Consider the following 22107-nt stretch of genomic DNA (forward strand, 5'->3'; position numbering starts at 1 on the left):
AAACAGCAAAGCAAGCAGATTCATAAGTCTTTGCAGACATCTCAGACCTATGAATTTTTTAAAAGGTGACTATATTTGTACATCAACCCAGGTTTCCTGTATGTCTTTCAGAGGAATTAATTCATCTTTGGAATCCAGTGCTGGTTTCCCGATATAAAGCCAACAAGAGACCTGGAGCACCATCTCAGGAACCATGAGGTATAGTGGTTAAGACAGCAGCTGGGTAAAGGAGAAGTTCAATTCCTAGTTCTACACCATGCTGCCTGTGTGACTGCAGGCAAGTTATTTAGCCCATCTAAACCTCTGTTTCCTCATCTGCAAGATGAGAATTTTAACATCTACCTGGTATGACAGGAATAGAAAATGCATGCAAATTTAGCCCTGAGATAAGTGGTCAGAGTTGTTAAGTAGACTACCAGTTGTCTATCCAATAGCCATTTCCCCATAGAAGTAGTTATGTATATGGTTAAAGACCCTTGCATATAAGGGTGTCCAAGTGACTGGATTCTGATCAGTGATATATAAGCATTGAGGTTTCTGAGAAAACTGCTTGTGATTTTTTTAAATATGTTTAGTGTGTTGCTCTACTTTGGAGTACAATAGAAAATTATATACTCATTTTTGGGGTTGTGAGTTTAGTGTCACACAGATTGTCAACAAAGAATAAATTCAAATATGGAGGAGCATGGCAAATCTTTAAAAGGAGCTCACTATATTTATTATCCAAAGAAGGAACAACAACAAAAACAAAACACCTCACTGTCCACTTAAATGATACCAAAAAAGAAGGGAGGGTCACATCAATTTCTTTTGTTCTAATGAGAATTTGTCTTATAACTATGTAATTAGTCAGGAACGGCATGAAGACTATATTACCTCCTCATACCTGCTATTGTTACGGAACCTGGACTGGACCGCCCAATGGAAGGATCAAGTGGCACTCGGAGATCTTGGAGGATTGGAGGTTTATTTAACGCTGGCGGGCCCAGAGAAGCTTGACCTCCAAAGGTCTGAGCCCGGAGCACAGAAGGGGTAATTTATACACTTTTACTTCCGCATACTTGGCACTTTGGCGCACGTGGGAATCCTTTCGGCTCGCGCGAGGGAAGCAGACCAGGGAGAAGAACCCGGAAGAGCCCCGGGGCAGGGACTGGGACTCCCTTGCTGGCTCGGTTGGCCATCTTAGAACACAGATTTTTCCCTATCACTATAATTATTTTTTTCACTGAAAATTACATGACTCATGTTCTTAGGGCATAATACCACCTACAAAATGGACAATATTAAAGGAAGTCAGCTTTGCTCAAAGCTTTCCAGACAACATATTAATAATTTGCCATCCTTAAAAAATGGAAAGTAAATCCTGGGCCAAAATCCACTAATAATATGCAAATTTATGCCCAAAGAGGTTGCTTAAAAAAACTATAAATGGAATACTTTGACTTTAAGTGAAAAAGTGCCTTCAAAAATCCCCTTGTGAGTGACATTTCAAATGATATTTAGGATTTTACCAACACACTTCTCCACTTAAACTTCTTTCATTCCACTTCCTTTAGTACTATGATATTAATCTATTTCCTATGTTTATGGCAAGCTACTTAAAAAGGCAGATAGCTTTTCTTTAAGGAAAAACAAAACAAAACAAAACAATGCAAACAAACAAAAAACATAATAGCTTAATACTCATTCTACACCAAGCTCAACAGCAGAATAAATCAAATACTGGCTGCTTGATTTATTTCAATGAAAACCTTCAGATTTGTGTCCATTCATTCCTCTTCAATCACTACATTTCCTATTTAGGAATTACCATTAATGTGGTAATCACTGAAGCCAGAAAAATGGGTAAAATCCCTGAGAGAAGAAACAAAGAGGATAAACAATAGGAAGAGACAGATCTATGCTGTAAGCGATAGCTATAGAATAGTAGGAGGATGGCTGTGGGAGAGAAAAAAAGAGAGAGAGATTGTTGATACCAAAAAAAGAGAAAAGTGAGATACTTCAGAGCACCAGGATTTTGAAATGCTGCAGAAGTCAAGGGAAGACAGAAGTGACCTTCTGTTTGAAATGCATCTGAGGTACTGAAGATAATAGAATTGGAAAAAAATGTCATTGAATCTAGCAACAACCTGGATATTCTTGACCTCAGAAAAACAAATCTCAATGAATAGTTAAGATAGTATGAGGGTATGTAGGTGTTATATCAGTAAAGATATCAGTAAGAGAGGGAAAAATAAGATCCAAGTTAAGGGGATAGTTCAAGATGGTAGGGTAGAAAGAGCCTGAACTCACCTCTACCACAGACACACAAAATCTATAGCTACATATAGAACAATTCTCTCAAAAAGACCTGAAAACTAGCTGAACAGTTCCTCTACAACAAAGGATAGAAAGACCACATTGAGACTGGTAGGAGAGGCAGACACATAGTCTTGTCAAAAACCCCACTGCCCCATGCAGCAACCCACAGGTAGGAGAAATGTCAGGAATACAGAGTATATCCCTAAGGGATGAGGGGTTTGAGCCTTACATCAGGCACCCCAACCCTTGGTACCTGCATCAGAGAAGAGCCCCCAAAATGTCTGGCTTTGAAAACCAATAGTGCTTATGCCCAGGAGACCCAAAGGGCTGTAGGAAACTCAGACTTGTCTGTTAAAGGGCTCACACATAGACTCAGTTGCCCCAAGTCCCACAGCAAAAGCAGCAAATTGAAAATACCTAGACCATATGTGAAAGTGACTCATTGGCTAATGTTAAAGCATCTGTCAGAGGGTCAGCGCTCTGTTAGAACTTTCTCCAAGGACATAAGTGCTAGAAGGCACCATTTTTGCACTTTCCTTCTACTTTGCTTGTGCTAGCCCTGGCAGGAGCCATTTTTGCACTGTCCCTTTCCGCTGCTAGTACAGCTTGCCCTGCCTCTGCACTCTCCTATGGCCCCACCCTGCCAAACCCAGCAGCTACTTAGCAAGGTTATCATTCAGAATTGAAGGGGAGATAAAGTTTTCCAGACAAGCAAAAACTAAAGGAGTTGACCACCACTAAACTGTCCTTACAAGAAATATTAAAGGGACTGCTTTAAGCTAAAAAGAAAGGGCAAGAAAACATATGAAAGTAAAAATCTCACAGGTACAGAAGACAAATACATAGTAAAGGTAGAGGACTAATCACTTATAAAGCTAGCATGAAGGTAAAAGTAGTAAAAATAACTATAAAATAATTAGATAAAGGACACACAAAATTAAAAAATGTAAAATTTGACATCAAAAACATAAAATGGGGGCACCTGGGTGGTTCATTCAGTTGAGCATCCAACTCTTGGTTTCAGCTCAGGTCATGATTTTGGGGTCCTGAGATGGAAACCCACATTTGGCTCTGCGCTCAGCATGGAGTCTGCTTGGCATTCTCTCTCTCCCTCTTCCTCTGCCCCTCCCCTCACTCCCTCTCTCTCTAAAATAAATAAATAAATCTTTTAAAAAAACATAAAATATGGGAGGGGGGCATAAAAATGTAGATTTTTAGAGTGCACTGAAACTCAACTTGCTATAAAAGTAAAATAGACTGGTATTTTATATATATATATATAGGCTGACATATGTAAGCCTCATGGCAATCAAAAACCAAAAGCCTATAGTAGACACACAGAAGATAATGATAATGGAATCTATGTACAACACGAAAGAAAGACCAAATCACAAGAGAGCTAGAGAAGAAGAAAGGAACAGAGAGAAAATAGGCATAAAACAATTAACAAAATGGCAATAAATTCATACATATCTATAATTTCTTTAAATGTAAATGAAATTTACATTTAAATTCTCTGACCAAAAGACATAGCGTGGCTGAATGGATTAAAAACAACAAGAACCATCTCTATGCTCCTACAAGATATCTATCTCAAATCTAAATACACACACAAACTGAAAGTGAAAGGATGGAAAAAGGTATTTCATGCAAATGGAAACCAAAAAAAAGCTGAGGTAGCTATACCTGTACCTAAGAAGATAGAATTTAAATGGGCTGTAATAGAAGACAAAGATGGCCATTACATAATGATAAAAAGGTCAATCCAACAAAAAGATATAACATTTATACATATGTATACACCCAACATAGGAGCACCTAAATATGTAAAGCAAATATTAACAGACCTAAAGGAAGAAATTGACAGCAATAAAATAATATTAGGGGACTTTAATATCCCACTTAACCCATGGATAGATCATCCAGGCAGAAAATCTATAAGGAAACATTGGTTTTAAATGACATATTAAACCAGATGGACTTAATAGATATATTAAGAGGTACAAACTTTCAGTCATAAAATAAATAAGTTACGAGGATGTAATGTACACCTGGTGACTATAGTCAATAACATTGTATTGCATATTATGTAACTTTACATGGTGATGGGGGGAACTAGATTTATTGTGGTGATCATTTTGCAGTGTACACAAATATCAAATCATTATGTTATACATCTGAAACTAACGTAATGTTATATGCCAATTATATGTCAAAACAACAACAACAACAAGCTAAAATAGCCAAGAGGGTCAAGAAAAAAGGATGATGTTGTTGTTGTTACAATATGGCACTATCCTCTCTGTTCTTTAACACTTTTGTCTTGCTTCACCTTCAGATACCTCTTCTTGTTATTGCTGATATCCCTGCCTCTAAGAATATCCTCTCTGTAGACACCTTCTAAAGTTTTATTAAGGACATACAGGAGATGGTATATCATATATTCAAGCTGGATAGAATTGTTCAGAAACATTAAGTAACTTCTAATTGATGGACAAATGACTCTGGCCCAATAATAAAGTACACATTGACGTTTGGTGTGTGTGTGTGTGTGTGTGTGTGTGTGTGTGTGTGTGTTTTGATATTTAAAAATAATTGTCTCCTTATTACTTGGCTGTGTTCTTTATCTTCAAGGTTATCAGATAAGCAATATTTGAATGACTGAATCATTCCTCTACATAAGACTTCTGTCTTTTCTTAAAAATCTATGATATAGATTCTTGAGATATAGCCCTGGGTAAAAGCTGAAAAGTAAAAGCCACTGAGGATTTCTCCTAAAAGTTTATCATCATGGAGTACTGAGAAGCTCTGAAATAATTCTTTAGGATTTTTCTCTTTTTATCTATTGACAAGAAACAGAATATTTTGAGAACTTTCCCATTAGAAATTTGAGAGTAGCTAATTTCTTACTACCTAATGAAATCTATAGGTGGAGTGGCATGTGTCATTTAAAATAAATCTCACATTTATACATACAGTGTATAAAATATCTTCTTTTTTTAAGATTGTATTTATTTATATGAGAGAGAGAGAGCACACAAGCTGGGGGAGAGGCACAGGGAGAGGGAGAAGCAGGGTCCCCACTGAGCACGGAGCCTGATGTGGGGCTTGATCCCAAAACTGCAGAATCATGACCTGAGCTGAAGGCAGACACTTAACTTACTGAGCCGCCCAGGCGCCCCTATAAAATATCTTCTATTTCAAATGATAAATATGGTTTAAATACTGGCTCAAGATTCAAGTTAAGTATTAGTTTATAGAACCTGGAACCTGGATGCTCATTGCTTAAATATATTTATATATATTTTTTTATTTTTTTGTAAATATAAATTATTTAGTATGTAAATATTAAGCAACACACTACTGCACAAGCAGTGGGTCAAATAAGAAATCAGATGGCAAATCAAAATATGTCTCAAAACAAGAGAAAAAGAAAACACAATATTCCAAAACCAATGGGATATAGCAAAAGCAGATGCTAGAGTGAAATTTATGCTATAAATGCCTGTATTGAGAAAAAAAGTTCTAATAAACAATTTAATGTTACACCACAAGTAATTAGAAAAGGAAGAAACTTAGCTGAAATTTAGTAGAGAAAGGAAGTAACAAAGAAAAATCAGAAATAAATAAGAGACCAGAATAAACAAAAACATAACATTCAAAGGAATGACCAGTTTTTCAAAAAGAAAGAGAGAGAGAAGACTCAAAAACCAAAGTAAGAAGTGGAAAAGAAAATAGTACAACAGATAAACACAAAAATACATAGTATGATTACTATAAACAAATATATATTAAAAAATCAGATAACTTGGAAAAAAACATATAATTCCTAAAAGCACACAAGTTACCACAATTGGATCATGAATCTTAAATCCAAGAAATAGGAAATCTTCTTAGACTAATAACAAGAATGAAAACTGAATTAGAAATCAAAAATCTCCCAGCACAGAAAAGCCCAAAACCACACGATTTCACTGGTGAATTCTACCAAACATTTAATAAAAATAATTAATGGCAATCTTTATCAACTATTACAAATAATGGAGAATAGAGGGAACACATCCAAAACCATTCCATGAGGCCAGCACTACCCTGATACCATTGCAGGATAAAAACATTACAAGAACAAAAAAGTCTATGTGGAAGGAGCCAGAATGTCCTTCAACAGATGAATGGATAAAGAAGATATGGTTCATAAATACAATGGAATATTACTCAGCCATCAGAAAGGATGAATACCTACTATTTACATTGACATGGATGGAACTGGAGGGTATTATGCTAAGTGAAATAACTCAATCAGAGAAAGACAATTATCATATGGTTTCACTCATACGTGGAATATAAGGAATAACGCAGAGGATCAGAGGGGCAGGGAGGGAAAACTGAATGGGAAGAAATCAGAGAGGGAGACAAACCATGAAAGACTCTTGACTTCAGGAAACAAACTGAGGGTTTCGGAAAGGGAGGTGGGTGGGGGGATAGGGTAACTGGGTGATGGGCATTAAGGAGGGCACATGATGGAATGAGCACTGGGTGTTATATGCAATAAATGAATCCTTGAACTTTACATTAAAAACTAATGATGTATTATATGTTGGCAAATTGAATTTAAATAAAAATTTTAAAAAATGGGCTTCACGCCAAAAAAAAAAAAAAAAGAACAAAAAAAGTCTAATTTATCCAATATAAGTAGTGCTACTCTGACTATCTTTTGACATCCATTTGCATGATAACTGCTTCTCCATCCCCTCACTTTAAATCTGCAGGTGTCTTTAGGTCTAAAATGAGTCTCCTGTAGGCAGCATATAAATGGGTCTTGCTTTCATATCCATTCTGACACCCTATGTCTTTTGATTGGAGCATTTAGTCCATTTATATTCAAAGTAATTGTTGATAGATATGTATTTATTGCCATTTTATTATTTGTTTTGTCACTGTTTCTGGAGATTTTCTCTGATCTTTTCTTGTCTTTGTCACTTTTGTCTCTCCTTTGCACTCAGAGTCCCCTTTAATATTTCTTGCAGAGCTGGTTTAGTGGCCATGAACTCCTTTAGTTTTTCTTTGTCTGGGAAACTCTTTATCTCTCCTTCTATTCTGAAGGATAGCCTTGCAGGATAGAGTATTCTTGGCTACAGATTTTTCTCATTCAGCATTTTGATTATATCATGCCACTCTCTTCTGGCTTGCCAAGCTTCAGTTGAAAAATCTCCAGGTAGCCTTATGAGTTTTCCCTTGTAAGTTAAGGACTTCTTTTGTCTTGCTGCTTTTAAGATTTTTTTTTTCTTTATCACTATGTTTTGCAAATTTAATTACAGTATATCTTGGTGTTAGCCTGCTTTTGTTGATTTTGATGGGAGTTCTCTGTGCCTCTTGGATCTGTTTCCTTCCCCAGATTAGGAAAGGGTTCTGCTATTATTTTTGAAATAAATTTTCTGCCCCTTTTCTTCCTCTTCTTCTGGGACTCCTATAATTCAAATGTTATAACATTTGATGGAGTCATGAATTCCCTACGTCTATTCTCATGTTGTACAATGCTTTTTTCTTTTGTTCAGATTCTTTATTTTCCATTATTTTGTCTTCTAGATCACTAATTCACGCCTCTGCTTTTTCCAGCCTGCTGTTCATTGCATTTAGCTTATCTCCAATCTTGCTTATTACATTCTTCATCTCTGATTGATTCTTTTTTAACTCTTTTATCTCTTTTGTAAGGGTCTCACTGATGTCCTCTATTCTTTTCTCAAGTCCAGTGAGTATCCTTGTGATTGTTGCTTTAAATTCTCCCTCAGGCATGTTACTTGTATCTGTTTCACTTAGGTCTCTGGCAGTGGCCTTATCTTGTTCTTTCATTTGGGATAAATTCCTCCATCTTGGCATTTTAAGTCTCTGTCTTCTGTGTATTAGAAAAGCCAGTTTTAAAATGTACACTCTAAATACTAAAAAGACTAGCAGTTTTCTTGTAAGACACACTACTATTTCATCAATCATATTTTTTAATGCTGCTGCTGAATTCACATATACTCTATCAGTAAGCTTTAATTGTACATCTATTTGGAATATGCATCCAAAGCCTTTATAGCACCATAAGAGAGCAATACTTTTTTATGTGAATCTGGTAGCATCTGTTGCATCATTTGCTATTTAAAAATTAAATAGTTAAACATTGATTCATTCCTTAATGCAACAAAAAAACATATTTAAGATTTTGGCTTTGCAAGGACAAAAATCTATTTCTTATTAATTGCTTTAAATCCATTCTGAGTTTAACAGATAGAATGGAACAAGAAAAGTGCCATTTCCAATATGCTTATAAACATTTTCTAAGGATCAAAAAATAACTATTGATAATGATGATAGCTAAAAGATATTTCCCTATTTATTTTAGTATAATGCACTGTCTTTAGTGATGGGCACCACCTAAATGTCTATTTTTTTTGTTGTTTAGATAAGTCTTACAGAGTTTGAAGTTTTATCTGAAGTTTTTCTAAGCCAATTCTTCTGCAAAGTTGACTGAGCATTTCACAAACTCAGCTCTTCTTTTGCTTTCTCTGTGATTTGTTTCAGGTTATACTAAAATAAAGTTTCTGTCCTGTGGCATTCAAAGATTTATAAGAAGAAAAGAAGAACACTAAGAGAAAAACTTAGAATATTTTGATCTTCATTCACTTTTTTTAGGTGTTACATAAAAATGTAAAGAATATTAGGTTAGAACCACACCACAATGTGTACATAAGCCATTCTTAAGACTACAGCTTATTGGTCAGATAAAAATTAGAGTGATCAGAAAGTCATCATCTCTATCTAGCCACTTTCAAGGGAAAGGGGCAGCATAATTATTTTGCTGGAATCCCAGGTATAGATAAACAAGTCAGTTACAAACAAACTAAAACCTAGAACAGACATATGGTCATCTGAGTTACAATTTAAGATAATTCAAGATAAGTTTTGGGCTTCTTGACAGAAACATGTAAATGAGAATCTAAGATAATAAGAACATAGGGATGGAAAGTAGTGCTGGAGAAAGGAGACATATAACTTGCATTCAGAGAATGCAATTCCCAAAGTAGAATATGCAGGGGAATCCATGGTGGTGGTTCATTGGGAAATAAAGTATCCTCAAATAAATATTTTATTTAGAAAACCTAGTATGCTCAAGTAAAACACAGTATTTGAAAAAGTGAAAAGAAATCCCTGGAGGCAGTGATTATAGGATTTGAGTTTTTCATATAATACCTGTATTAAAATGAAAGAGAACCAGGGCATCTGGGTGGCTCAGTCGGTTAAGTGTCCAACTCTTGACTTCATGAGCTCAGGTCATGATCTCAGGGTCCTGGGATAGAGCCCAAAGTTGGGCTCTATGCTCAGCAGGGAGTCTGCTTGAGGATTTTCTCCCTCTGCCTGTCCCCCCACTTTCTCTCTCAAATAAATACATAAATCTTATAAATCAATCAATCAATCAATCAATCAAATGAAAGAGAACCAGACTCTCTAGTTAGTTGATGCTATTCCAAGAGCGGAGCAGAGACTAAATGAGTATATGCTGAGCCATTGATGATCTCCTGCCAGACACTGGGCATTAGAATGTGTGTGGTGGGCACCAAACTGACTTCAATCTATGCAACTGCGAATGTATTTGGCAAGTATCCAATTGAACAAAGTGTGAAACCAAGGGTTATATAGCCTTTTATTATATGTTGGTCAAGAGTTTATGTGTAAGAAGGAAAAATGAGAAAGTTAAATACAAAGCTTATGAAATAAGGGAATTGGACCTCTTTAGTGAACCTTCAGAGAAATAACATCCCTAATATAAGTTGCAAAAACATAAATATTTAGAAAATTGTTTGTAATCACAAGAATTGGCAAGAAGACATGGCTATTTGTTTTTTGTTTGTTTTGTTTTTGAGATTTTATTTATTTATTTGAGAGAAAGAGAACAAGCACAGAGGGAGAGTGAGAGGGAGAAGCAGATTCCCGCTAAGCAGAGAGCCAGATGTGGGGTTCAATCCCAGGACCCTGGGATCATGACTGAGCCGAAGGCAGACGCTTAACCAACTGAGCCACCCAAGCACCCCAAAGATATAGCTATTTGAAACAGATATTCAAAGAGGAGAACAGATAAAATTTAAAAAACAAAAACAAACAAACAGACAAAAAAACACTAGTATAAATGTAAAGACAATGAAAAAAACAAGGTTACAAATGACAAAGAAAATTAAAATTTGAAAAATAATAATAAATTAGTATCCTCAACTATTGTCAATAGAAACAAAAATCAGCTTAGTGAAGTAGAAAGAAAAATTAGAAATTTTGACACAATTCAGGAAAAAGTCAAAGAAATTAAAAAGATGCAAGAAGAGAGCAAAGACATGAGAATAAACAAAAAAGCTCCAAGGTAAGGAATACACTTTTTTAAAAAGTGAAATACAAGCACTAGTAAAAGACAATATTTTTTTTTTCTGATTAAAAGTAGAATATGGCTCCCAAATGGCAGACTAGCTTGTTTCAGAACAACCATATCACAAAGAACAACTAGAAAGATTATTTATTTATACAAGGACAACTAGAAAGATTATATATTTATATAAGAACAACTAGAAAGATTATATATTATATTTGTATATATTTGAACCTGCTTGAAAGAATGGGGGAGTTAAGAAAGAGAAGGCTTGTATGGCAATGCTTTAGAGAAAAGAGCAGCTCAGAGAAATGTCTCTGCAGATTTAGATTAAGCTGATTGGTTGAGTTACATAAGCCTTGATATCTAGAACTGGCAATAAAGTCCATTTCTGAAGAAAGGATCGTTAGGTACAATTGTCCAGGTTATAATGGTTACTAAAATATCTTGAGCAGAATGAACACAAGTTAAATCATAAAAAATTTTGGTTGATTATAGATTGATTATGAATCCTGGGAGAAGCAGGGGTACTTCATAATAATAAAAGGATATTGAAGAAAAAGAACATATGAACATTGAAGCTTTACTTTAATCAAGTAAAATAGTAATCAATAAAAATACAGGATAATAGAATTTATACATATTAAAAGAAAGATAAATGTATTAATGTATTTTTCAAAATATTGCAATGAATGTCAAGAAATGAAATACTATCATATAGAGTATAATTGTCATATTCTTCACAAATAAAAGGTTATATTTGCATCCAACAGTTGAAAGACTATATTTACTTTTTATTTTATTGGCTTTATTTTATTTAAGTGCCAAAAACAAAAGGGGTCAGTGAGTTTTGGAAATGTAAAAATGTAATCATATTGATCAATACTCACAAAAACATTTCCTCTCAGGGTCAGAGGATAACCTCAGAATACGTAAAGTAACTAACAGCCAGCAGTTGCTATTTCTAAAATTGACTTTTATTTTACCACAGCTCTGGCATTGTTTCATTTTCTAATGGTGACATTGCAATTTTAGCTGCCATAATTGCATAGCAATGACAGATGCTCATATAGGCCTATTCTTCTTCAAATGACTTATTTAAAGCTTTGAAATCTGTATACAGATGCACACTGTACAAGTACTATCACTATCCTATCTGCTTTCAAAAATTCATGAAAAAAATGACATGTTAATTTACGTTGTAAATGAATGAAGAAAACATTTCAAATAGCAGTGAGAGAGGCAATAATCTATTAAAATCAAGTAGAAGAAAAAATTCAAAAGGTGCCATCAACTAAGCTATTTATTTATTCAAAGACAATGTCTAAATGAGCCAGAACTGACACCAGAGGCATTCAGCTACATATTTTAATGTCATATCAAATTTACTGGCATTCTAAGTGTATAAACAATATATTTGCATCATATTAGTGACAAATGTCATGCTAATACCATAGCAAAATGACTACAAGGGGATTTCATAACTTATTTACAGAATGTGTTTCCAGGTACAAGAACTCGTTTAGAATTGTCAAACAATCAGAGAATTAGAGGAATTTTCAACCTTTGGTTAGGGAAGTCTTATTTCATAGCACATATGCCATTTATATTGTTTACTGTAATGAATTCTTAATGTCCTTCCTGTGTTTTGTAGAGTCAACCATTTTTATTAGGTTCCCTTCAGCATTTCTAGATAAGAGCTATTGGCTTTTGACCCTATTTTTCTGAATACCGTGTATCAGTGTTCCAAAACTGTCCCTAAATGGTTAATGGTTTCTTCTTACTAAAGTATACTTTAAAAAAAAAAAAAAAAAGAAGGCAGGCCACCAGAAATACTTTGGTTCTTCCTCTTCTGTACACTTGGGGCAGTTATCTTTCAAACTTGAAGGATAAATCTGTTCTTTTTTCTTCTGACCTTGCCAAATATCCCTTTATCTACCGGAGCCATTGAAACCTGGAAATCATCGGGCAGCCATGCACCATAAACCTACATGGTCTTGTTCCATGAGAAATTGTTTTGTAATTAATGTCTCCTATACCAAACTGTTCCCCAACTCTTTAAAAGTTACATGTCCTCTGGACCAACACAAGCACACCCGGGATGAATGTATTTTAAAATATTTTATGTGATATTAAAAACCATTAAGCTGTTTCCAAAATAGGTTCAAAAGAAGTTTTTACCTTTATAGACGATTGAAGCAATCATTTGGTCAGTTGACTTCACTGACAGCTAGAGCAGTGTAGTTTTTTCTGATAGAACAAATCCACAGAGAAATATCTTTATCAAACTCATATTAAGTGCCTCTTCTATGTAAAAATAATTCTGGAAATATGAGGCTGCAGGATCACCATGCACTTCTCTTAAAATTTACTTCAGGGGCGTCTGGGTGGCTCACTTGGTTAAGCGTCTGCCTTTGGATCAGGTCACGATCTCAGGGTCCTGGCCGGAATCATGACCTGAGCCGAAGGCAGATACTTAACTGACTAAGCCAACTAGGCGTCCCAGTTATTTGCATTTCTGACAACTCTATATTTCAACTGTGAACTTGTTCACTGACTTCATCTTCATCACTGACTGCCACTGAAACTTGAGAACAGATGAGCTTGCCACAGTAAACCTGAGTTTTCGATGTCATAACTCCCAAAAACCAAGCTTTTCCACTTAAAAACACTGCCACATTCTACAATAACAGGGTGAGAGCAAGTTACAGTATCTGTGCCCTTTGTCCCTTTTGATCAAGGCTAGCCTACTGTTAATTGTAGATGAAAGATCGTATTGCCTTCCCTATCCCAGGGCCTTGGCTGGGGCCATTTAGTCCCCCAAGACTGTAAATGGTGGGAGGACTGGCTGAGGGATCATCACAGCCTTCACTTCCAGGAGACCTCCAACTTTATTATAAATTAGAGCTCTGAAACCCCTGAGGAGGAGCTAGTCTTGTTAAGTTGAAGAAAAAGTCCTCCTACATTTTTCCCCCCTTAGGACAAAGGCTTTTCTGTTTTACTTTTGCATTATAAAAAAAAAAAAAAGGGCACACAAAATCTGTTCCAGGTGGTTTTCCACCTCAGCATATGTGGAGTACAACTACCAACTTTCTGTGAGAGGGAAAAACAAGAAATGTAATCCCTTTTAGAGGACTTTTGATCACTGGTAGCTTTGCCCAATATAGAAGTGATTTGCACAAACACTTCTCTAAGACCCTTGAGATTCAGAACTTAGAGAAACTTTCATTAATGAAATCACCGCCACTGAAAAAAATCCAAAAATAACAGGACTGAGCTATACTGTTCTCAAGCTAATGCCAAATTCAAAAGTTATCTTTTGCAACACAAAAAGAGAATTCAAACTCCTCTACAAGCATACAGGTTTTCAAGATTTATTTTTTCTTAGAGACACAGAAAGGGGATTACATCACATTATATAGGATGACTTTCTACGGATCCTCTTTAAACATCTCTTTTCCCAAATTCCCATTGCTTTAAACATCTCTTTTCCCAAATTCCCATTGCTTTAAACATCTCTTTTCCCAAATTCCCATCTCTCTTTTTTAACCCTTTCTCCCTGACCCACTAGGTACAGGAACTATCTCCCTTCTCCTACACTCCTGGTAGGGACTGCAAATAAAGTCTCTTCTCCACATTCCATTTTCCTGAATTCTATCAGGGCAGGAGGATTGCAGAAAATTTATGATTTGTTTTTTTCTGCTCTCACCATCAATAAAGATAACAGAGACAGCTAATAAAAACTAACGTAATTTTCCAGTAGTATACCTCCTCAAACTCTATACCTGAAAACTACTGGCATTTAAGGAAAAAATAGTGCTTTCACTTTTGACTTTTAGAAATGCACTGTGGGCATATCATACAAAGATAAAGGCCCTGAATAACCAGTAACTAAGCCTAGTAAATGTTACCCAAACATCTCATGCAGTGGGTCTTGGTCTTGTTAAATAACTTTCCTTCTCAGTACATAATATAGTTAGGGAAAATCATATGAAAAAAAAATGCCCTAAGAGATTGCACACAAATTCTTTAAAAACTGTAAAATGATGTTTCTTACTTTCCTGAGTCTTAGACAAATAGTGTTACAAATTTACCTCACCAAAGAGAGATTCCAATGAAATCTACTTAATTGTTCTTATTTTTAAATGAGGTTAGATGGGAGAAATTCTGATCATTTTATATGGAAAAGAAAATCTCATCTTAAAAACAAAAAGGAAAAAAGAAACTTTCCCCAAATCAAATTCAACACTAGAAAAAGCTATTTTTCTTTTGGCCTCTTTTCTATAAACCTTCCGTCCTCTATTACAGAGTTGGCAAACTACATCCTGCAAGTTAAATCCAGCCACTACCTATTTTTGTAAAGTTTTATTGGCACCATTTACATAACATCAATAGTTGCTTCATAGTTTATTATCTGCAATGGAGACCATGTGGTCTGCAAAGCATAAAGTATTTACTATCTGGCCCTTTATAGGAATAGTTTAGCAAACTCTGCTCTATCATATCTCATTAATATAAAAATTAGATTTTAAATCTATTTACCATAAGAATTGGTTTCTTTTCACTTTTTCTCATGGGTAAATTTAATTGTAGTTACCTATGTAAAGATAGTATGCTACAAAATCCTTCAAAGCTTAATCAATGACTCTCACATATATTAAAATGCCAATTGAGACTAAGTGGCAACACTTTACTCACTTAAGACAGTTCTCTTTTGTTCGGTGTTGTGAATTAGCAACTGAAGAGAGGAGTTTGAGTATCTACCTAGAATCTCATAATTCAAAGGTACTAAAAAGAACAATGTGTGGATTTTTAACATTTTTAATTGTCATAAACTTAACTATACCAAGAATATTCTTCATATCACAACTAACTATTTTCTATGGTTAATACTGTTTGCATATATCTTCCAAGTATTATGGTTGGGAACATAGTTTTCTCTAAAAAGTCAATTCAAACTGGATATTTTCCTTTTTCAGTATAAAATTCTCCACAAAGTTTTATACTGTAGCTAATGCTACAGCATTATCTTAGCGAGAGCTGACATGACAAAGTACCACAGACTGGGTGGCTTAAACAACAGATATTTATTTTCTCACAGTTCTGGAGGCTAGAAGTCCAAGATCAAGGTGTTGGCAGCGTTGGTCCTCCTGAGGGCCATGAGAGAAAGCTTATGTTCCAGGCCTCTCCATTTGGCTTGTAGTTGACTATCTTCTTCCTATGTCTTTATATCATCTTCCCTCTGTGTTTGTGTCCAAATTTCTTCTTCTTATAAGGATACCATTCATATTGGATACCATCATGACATCATTTTAACTTAATTACCTCTTTAAAAACTCTCTCTTTCAAATACAATTACATTCTGAGGTATTAGGGGTTAGGACTTCAACATATGAATTTTTGTAGGTACATAATTCAGTCTATAACAAGCATAAGTGCTAAATATTTAGGATATAATGAGTTTCATATAAAATGTGCACCCACCAGGGGTGCCTGGGTAGCTCAGTTGGTTAAGTGTCCGACTCTTGATTTCGGCTCAGGTCGTGATCTCAGGGTTGTAAGATTGAGCCCTGCGTCGGGCTCTGTGCTGGATGTGGAGCCTGATTAAGATTCTAAGATACTCTCTCTCCTTCTCCCTCTGCCCAGTCCCCCAGCACTGGTGGTGCTCTCTCTCTCTTAAAAAAAAAAAAGAAAAAAAAAAGTACACCTGCCAATCCTTACTTTATAAGCCCAATAATACTATTCTTGAATTTTAGATATGAATAAATGTTACAAAACTTACTTTGCTCTTACTTCATAGTGTCATAATTTTCATAATTCTCTGATTATATCATTCTATCTCTTTTTAGAATTGTTCATTTTGACACATTCTATTATGTAGAACTCAAATAATCTTTGCTTAGTGAAAGGGTATAGCCATAGAAAGAAATACTTTATCCAATTAGCTAAGCTTCTTAGAGAAACATTGTCTATGGACTTGAAAAAAATAAGAAATGAAATTAATCTAGTTTTATTGGAGTTTTTTTGGAGTAATTATTTTCCAAGATTAACACACTATATAAAATTTGTATAGAGATTATATAAATTAGGGATGTTAGCTATGTGTTTGATAAATCTGCGTAAATTTTCTATTACACTCTCTGATATGGAACTAGATTGAATCAGAGGTGTTTACTTCATGAGAAAAACCCAAAATTGTTTTTCCTTTTTTTGTTGTTTTTGTTATGTACTTGATTAATTGCCATTTAAGAAAAATAGCAGGTCTAGACATGTGAAGATATAACCTGAAAATGTCGACATTTAAATACCTTTTTGAGAGTTTTGTTGTGTCAACAGACCTAGTTACAAGTAATATCACCTTGAATTTCAGGTTTTGTTATTTGTTTAGCTGCATTTTGTTGTTAATCATTTTCTCCGTGTGTCAGCTTCCTTGGGGCTTTAAAAGGAGGAGACTTTTACAATTTACTCTGGTAATGAAGATTTCTTGGGAGGATACATTGAATGCATACAGGAAGTCATCCATCAGTCACGCTAGCTCCTAGCTCTTCCAACATGAGGCTATGCAGCTGGCTTCATAGAGAATTGAAAAAGTAACTCTCTGGGTGAACCAACAACTTGAGCTCAGTGGCCTGTTTCCTTACCTTCACTGGCAAATAACTGGTTTTGGACCAGTAGCCTGCTATCTGGCATGGAAGCATGGAACACCCCTATCAGCAGATTTGATGCCAATCCGTGCTGAGGTCCTAGACAATCCACACACTTATCCTATTGGCATTTCTGCCCAGGTGTGCATCAGTGTCCTCTTTCAAGCAACTACCGTTAGAGTTGCAGCATGCTTTTCTCCAGCTGCCAAATTTACAGTCGTTTGAGAAGGAAAGAAAGTGTGGGGGCCACTTTCCTGAAGAGTTGCAGTGTATGTGGCATCTCTTGCAACTTTGTGACCTCTTCCTTCGGCCTCCTAAATATGCTCAGAAATAGGAGATACCCAGAAATGCAGTAGTGCAATAAAGTGCACCACTTTGCACACTAAGCACAAGTAGTATATTTCAGAAGTAAAAGAGGCCCTCAGTATGATTTTCTAGGAAGACTGCTAACACTTCTTGGTATAATTAGGTAATACATATTTATATTTAGGATACTAGAGAAAAAGAATTATTCTGATAAAAACAAAGTAGACTGTTCAATTTCTTGCTTTTAATAGATTTAGAGAATTAAAACAGGAAATGAATACCAAAAATGCTGAGTTGTTAGCCTCCCTATAAAAGAGGTAAATAAATAAATAAATAAATAAAATGACATTTGGAAAAAATTTAGTCAACATTTGGTATGTTTTATCTTTGGTATTTGCCTGGCATCTTTAGAACAACAGACTATAAAAAATAATGAATGAGGAGTAGCCAAACTTTGATAATTATAATAAGCCTCAGAAAGCAAAAGAGCTCTACTATCTGTTTGATATTTATCCTTAATTATTTTATCTGCTCTGGAACTTTTGTCCTCATTCTTAAAGATAACTGCTATACTTTCAAGGTAGTTATCTATGCCCTTTAGCATAAATTCCTAAATGCATTTATAGCCATAGGTCAATGCACATTCCACCAATTTTAGCATTTTGACAAAGGGAAATAATCATTAACCTCCCTAAAACTGCTAATTTGACTAGACTGACTTGGTAGTAATCAGCTCCAACCATTCAGTTCAGTCAAATTAGGTGATGATCCATTCCTCAATGTAAATATTATACCAGGTCCTATCCTTGACCTTTTATCTTTTCATTTTAAATACTCTCCATCATGTGACCCCTGGCCACCTTCATTATTTATAGACTGATGACTCGCAGATCAGGAACTTCAGTTTGGAAGTTTCTCCTATGTCTAGTTTCATACTAAACAACTTCACATGGATGTCTGACAGATACCTCAAACTCACGTGGGCCAAAGACAAAATTTATTTTCTTTGGTGGAGGTGTCAACTTTATTGAGGTATAATTTTTATACAATAAAGTATTATCAATTTTATGTGTATAATTTAACAAGCTTTGAAAAATGTATCCAATAAATATATAGAACATACCTATCGCACCAAAATGTTGCCTCCTGCCCTTTGCAGTTAATACCCTCTTTCCATCCCCTAACCCTTGGCAACTATGGATCTGCTTATTATCAATAAAGTTTTGCCTTTTGTGAAATTTCATATAAATGAAATTATACAGTGTGTAGTCCTTTTTTGTATGGCTCCTTGCAGTAACAGAATGTTTCTGATATTCAGTCATGCTGCATGTATCCATAATCCATTCCATTATACTGCAAAATTGAATTGCATTGTATGGATGTACCACAATTTGTCCATTCATCAATTGATGGGCATTTGGGTTTCTTTCCAAATTCTGACTAGCAATTATGAATATACTCTTTAGGAACATTCACATGCAAGTCTTCATTTATCTTGGGTAAAGATCCGGTATTGGAATTGTTGAGTAATATGGTAAGTATATGTTTAACTTCATAAGAAATCATCCATTTGTTTTCCAAAGCGTCTGTAGCATTTTGCATTCCCAACAGCAATTCATGAGAGTTCCAGCAGCTGCACATCCTTGTTGACACTGGGTATAGTCAGATTTTTTTCATTTTAGCTATTCTAGTGGGTGTGGTTTGGTATCATAATGTAAGTTGAATTTGCATTTCCATAATGACAAATGCATTCATTTGCCAGCCATATATCTTCTATAGTAAGGAGTCTGTTAAAATATTTTGCCCAATTTTTATGTGTTGTTTGTCTTCTAATTATTGAGTTGTGTTTTTTGAATGTTCTGGATATAGGTTTTGCAAATATTTTCACCATTCTGTGGTCTGACACTTCATTTTCTTAGGTGTCTTTTAAAGAAGAAAATATTTTAATTTGATGAATTTTTACATAGATTTTGTTCTTATGTGAGTGTTCTTTGAAAGAAATGTTGGCCTAACTCGGGGTCACAAAGATTTTCTCCTGTATTTGCTTCTAGAAGATTTTTAGGTTTTACTCTCATTTTAGATTAATGATTCAAATTAATTTTTACGCATGGTATGATGCAAGTGTTAGAGTGTGTGTGTGCGTGTGTGTGTGTGTGTGTGTGTGCATGTATGGACATCCAATTACCCAGCACCATTGGTTGAAAAGATTATTCCAGTTTTAATGGTGTTGGAATTTTTGTCAAAAATCAATCAGTTATTCACTTACAGGTTTATTTCTGAATGCTATATTTTGTTATCTATATATCTCTCTTTACACCAAGAGCAAATTGTCTTGATTACTGTAGCTTTGTAAGTCTTGAAATCTGACAGAATAATTCCTCCAATTCTGTTTTTCTTTTGTAAAATGGTGTTGGCTATTTTAGTACCTTTGCATTTCCATACAGATTTTAGAATAAGCTTTTTCAATTCTATTTAAAAATGAAAAGCTTTCTGGAATTTGGTTGGGGTTGTTTTGAATCATAGATTAATTTAAGAAGAATCTACATCTTAACAATATTAAGTCTTCTGATTCATGAACATGTGATATTTCTCAAATTGTTAAGGTTCTCTTTAGTGTCATGTTGCAATGTTTTTAGTTTACTATGTAGGGAACTCTTGGTAAACTATACTCTAAATATTTTATATATTTTTTTGCTATAGAAATGATATTTTTAAAATTTTGGTTTCCAGTTGTTCATTGGTACTGTATAGGCATACAATTTATTTTTGTATATTAATATAGAATCCTACAACATTGGTAAACTTTCCTTTAGCTCTAGAAGCTTTAGTTTTTTCTACATAGACAATCACGATATCTGGGAATACAGTTTAAGTTAAGTCTTCCTTTGTAATCTGGATGTCATTTATTTCTTTCTCTTGCCTCAGTGCACATAATAAGAAATACAATATTATATTATATAGAAGTGGTGTGAGTTAATATCTTTGCCTTGTTCCAGATACTAAGAAGAAAGCATTCAGACCTTTATTAAGTATCAATGATATAGGTTATAAGTTTTTCATTGATACTATATATCAGATGGAGGAAGTTCCTCTCTATTTCTAGGCTGTATCATAATGGGTATTCAGTCTGGACAAATGAAAACTTAGCAAATGTTGAGGTTTAATTTTTATTATCCTCTCTGTGTAATAGCTATCTCAGAGAGAAAGCACAGGGAAACCATTATAGACACTATCCACATCACAGTGGTCATCCACGCAATTACAAGCAGAATCACCAGAATAGTGAGAGTGGGGAAAAGAAGGAGGATCAGAGAGTTGTTCCCAAAGGCCAGGCCCCACAGTGCAGGCCCTACCTCAGGCGGCGGTTCCCACCTTACTACATGCGGAGACCCTATGGGCGTCCACCCCCTGTATTCTGACCCTCCTATGCAGAGAGAAGTGATGGAAGGTGCAGACAACCAGGGTGCAGGAGAACAGGTAGACCAGTAAGAGAGAATATGTATTGGGGTTATAGACCACAGTTCCGTAAGGGACCTTTTCACTAAAGACAGCCTAGAGAGAATGGCAATGAAGAACATAAGGAAAATCAAGGAGATGAGACCCAAGGTCAGCAGCCACCTCAGCGTCGGTACTGCCGCAACAATTACCAACACAGACACCCAGAAAACCCTAAACCACAAGATGGCAAAGAGACAAAAGCAGCCAACCCAGCAGCTGAGAATTCATCAGCTCCAAGGCTGAGCAATGGGGGCTGAGTACATGCAGGCTTACCATCTTTACCATCATCCGGTTCAGTCATCCAACATGAAGGAATGATGATGAAATTCCAGCAATAAGAAATGAACAAAAGATTGGAGCTGAAGACCTCAAGTGCTTCCTTTTTGTCCATTGACCAGATAAATAGAACTATCTGGATTATCTGTGCAGCGTGGGTTTTTTTTTTTATTTTATTTTTACCTAAAGATATCTCTTTTTGATAATGATAAATGTGTTTAAAAAAAAAAAAGCCTGTTTATTCTCAATACATTTTTAAAGGTTTAAATTGTTTCATATCTGGTCAATTTGAGATTTTCAAGAACCTCATTTTTACTTTGTAATAAAAGTTTGCAACTTGTTTTTTTCCAAAAAACATCAATAAATGGCAAGCATCTGTTAATAAAGAGCTAAATTTAAAAAAAAATAATAGTATAAAGGAAAAAAAGGGAGTATCTCAAAAAACTTCCAAGTTTAGAAACAAGTTATGCAAAAGCAAATATGAATCAAATTTCTACTAGACTTCTCAGCAGCTATACTGAATGCAAGGACAAAATGGAGCAATATCTCCAAAGCTATGAAGTAAAGTGATTTTGAAAACATATTTTAACAGAAAACTATGAATAAGTAGATAGAAAATAAAGTTAGTTTCAGGCATGAAGAGACTCAGTGAAGTTTATTTCCCTCATATCTTTTTTTTTTTTTAAG

At 35.0% G+C, this 22107-nt stretch overlaps 1 pseudogene; it reads left to right on the top strand.

Annotated features, from left to right (window-relative positions):
* The first annotated feature begins 860 nt into the window (after positions 1–860).
* Positions 861–21401, top strand: LOC118540754 (Y-box-binding protein 1 pseudogene; annotated as a pseudogene).
* Positions 21402–22107: the final 706 nt, after the last annotated feature.

The sequence above is a fragment of the Halichoerus grypus genome, chromosome 12 (assembly GCF_964656455.1).
Source record: "Halichoerus grypus chromosome 12, mHalGry1.hap1.1, whole genome shotgun sequence".
Classification (NCBI taxonomy): domain Eukaryota; kingdom Metazoa; phylum Chordata; class Mammalia; order Carnivora; family Phocidae; genus Halichoerus; species Halichoerus grypus.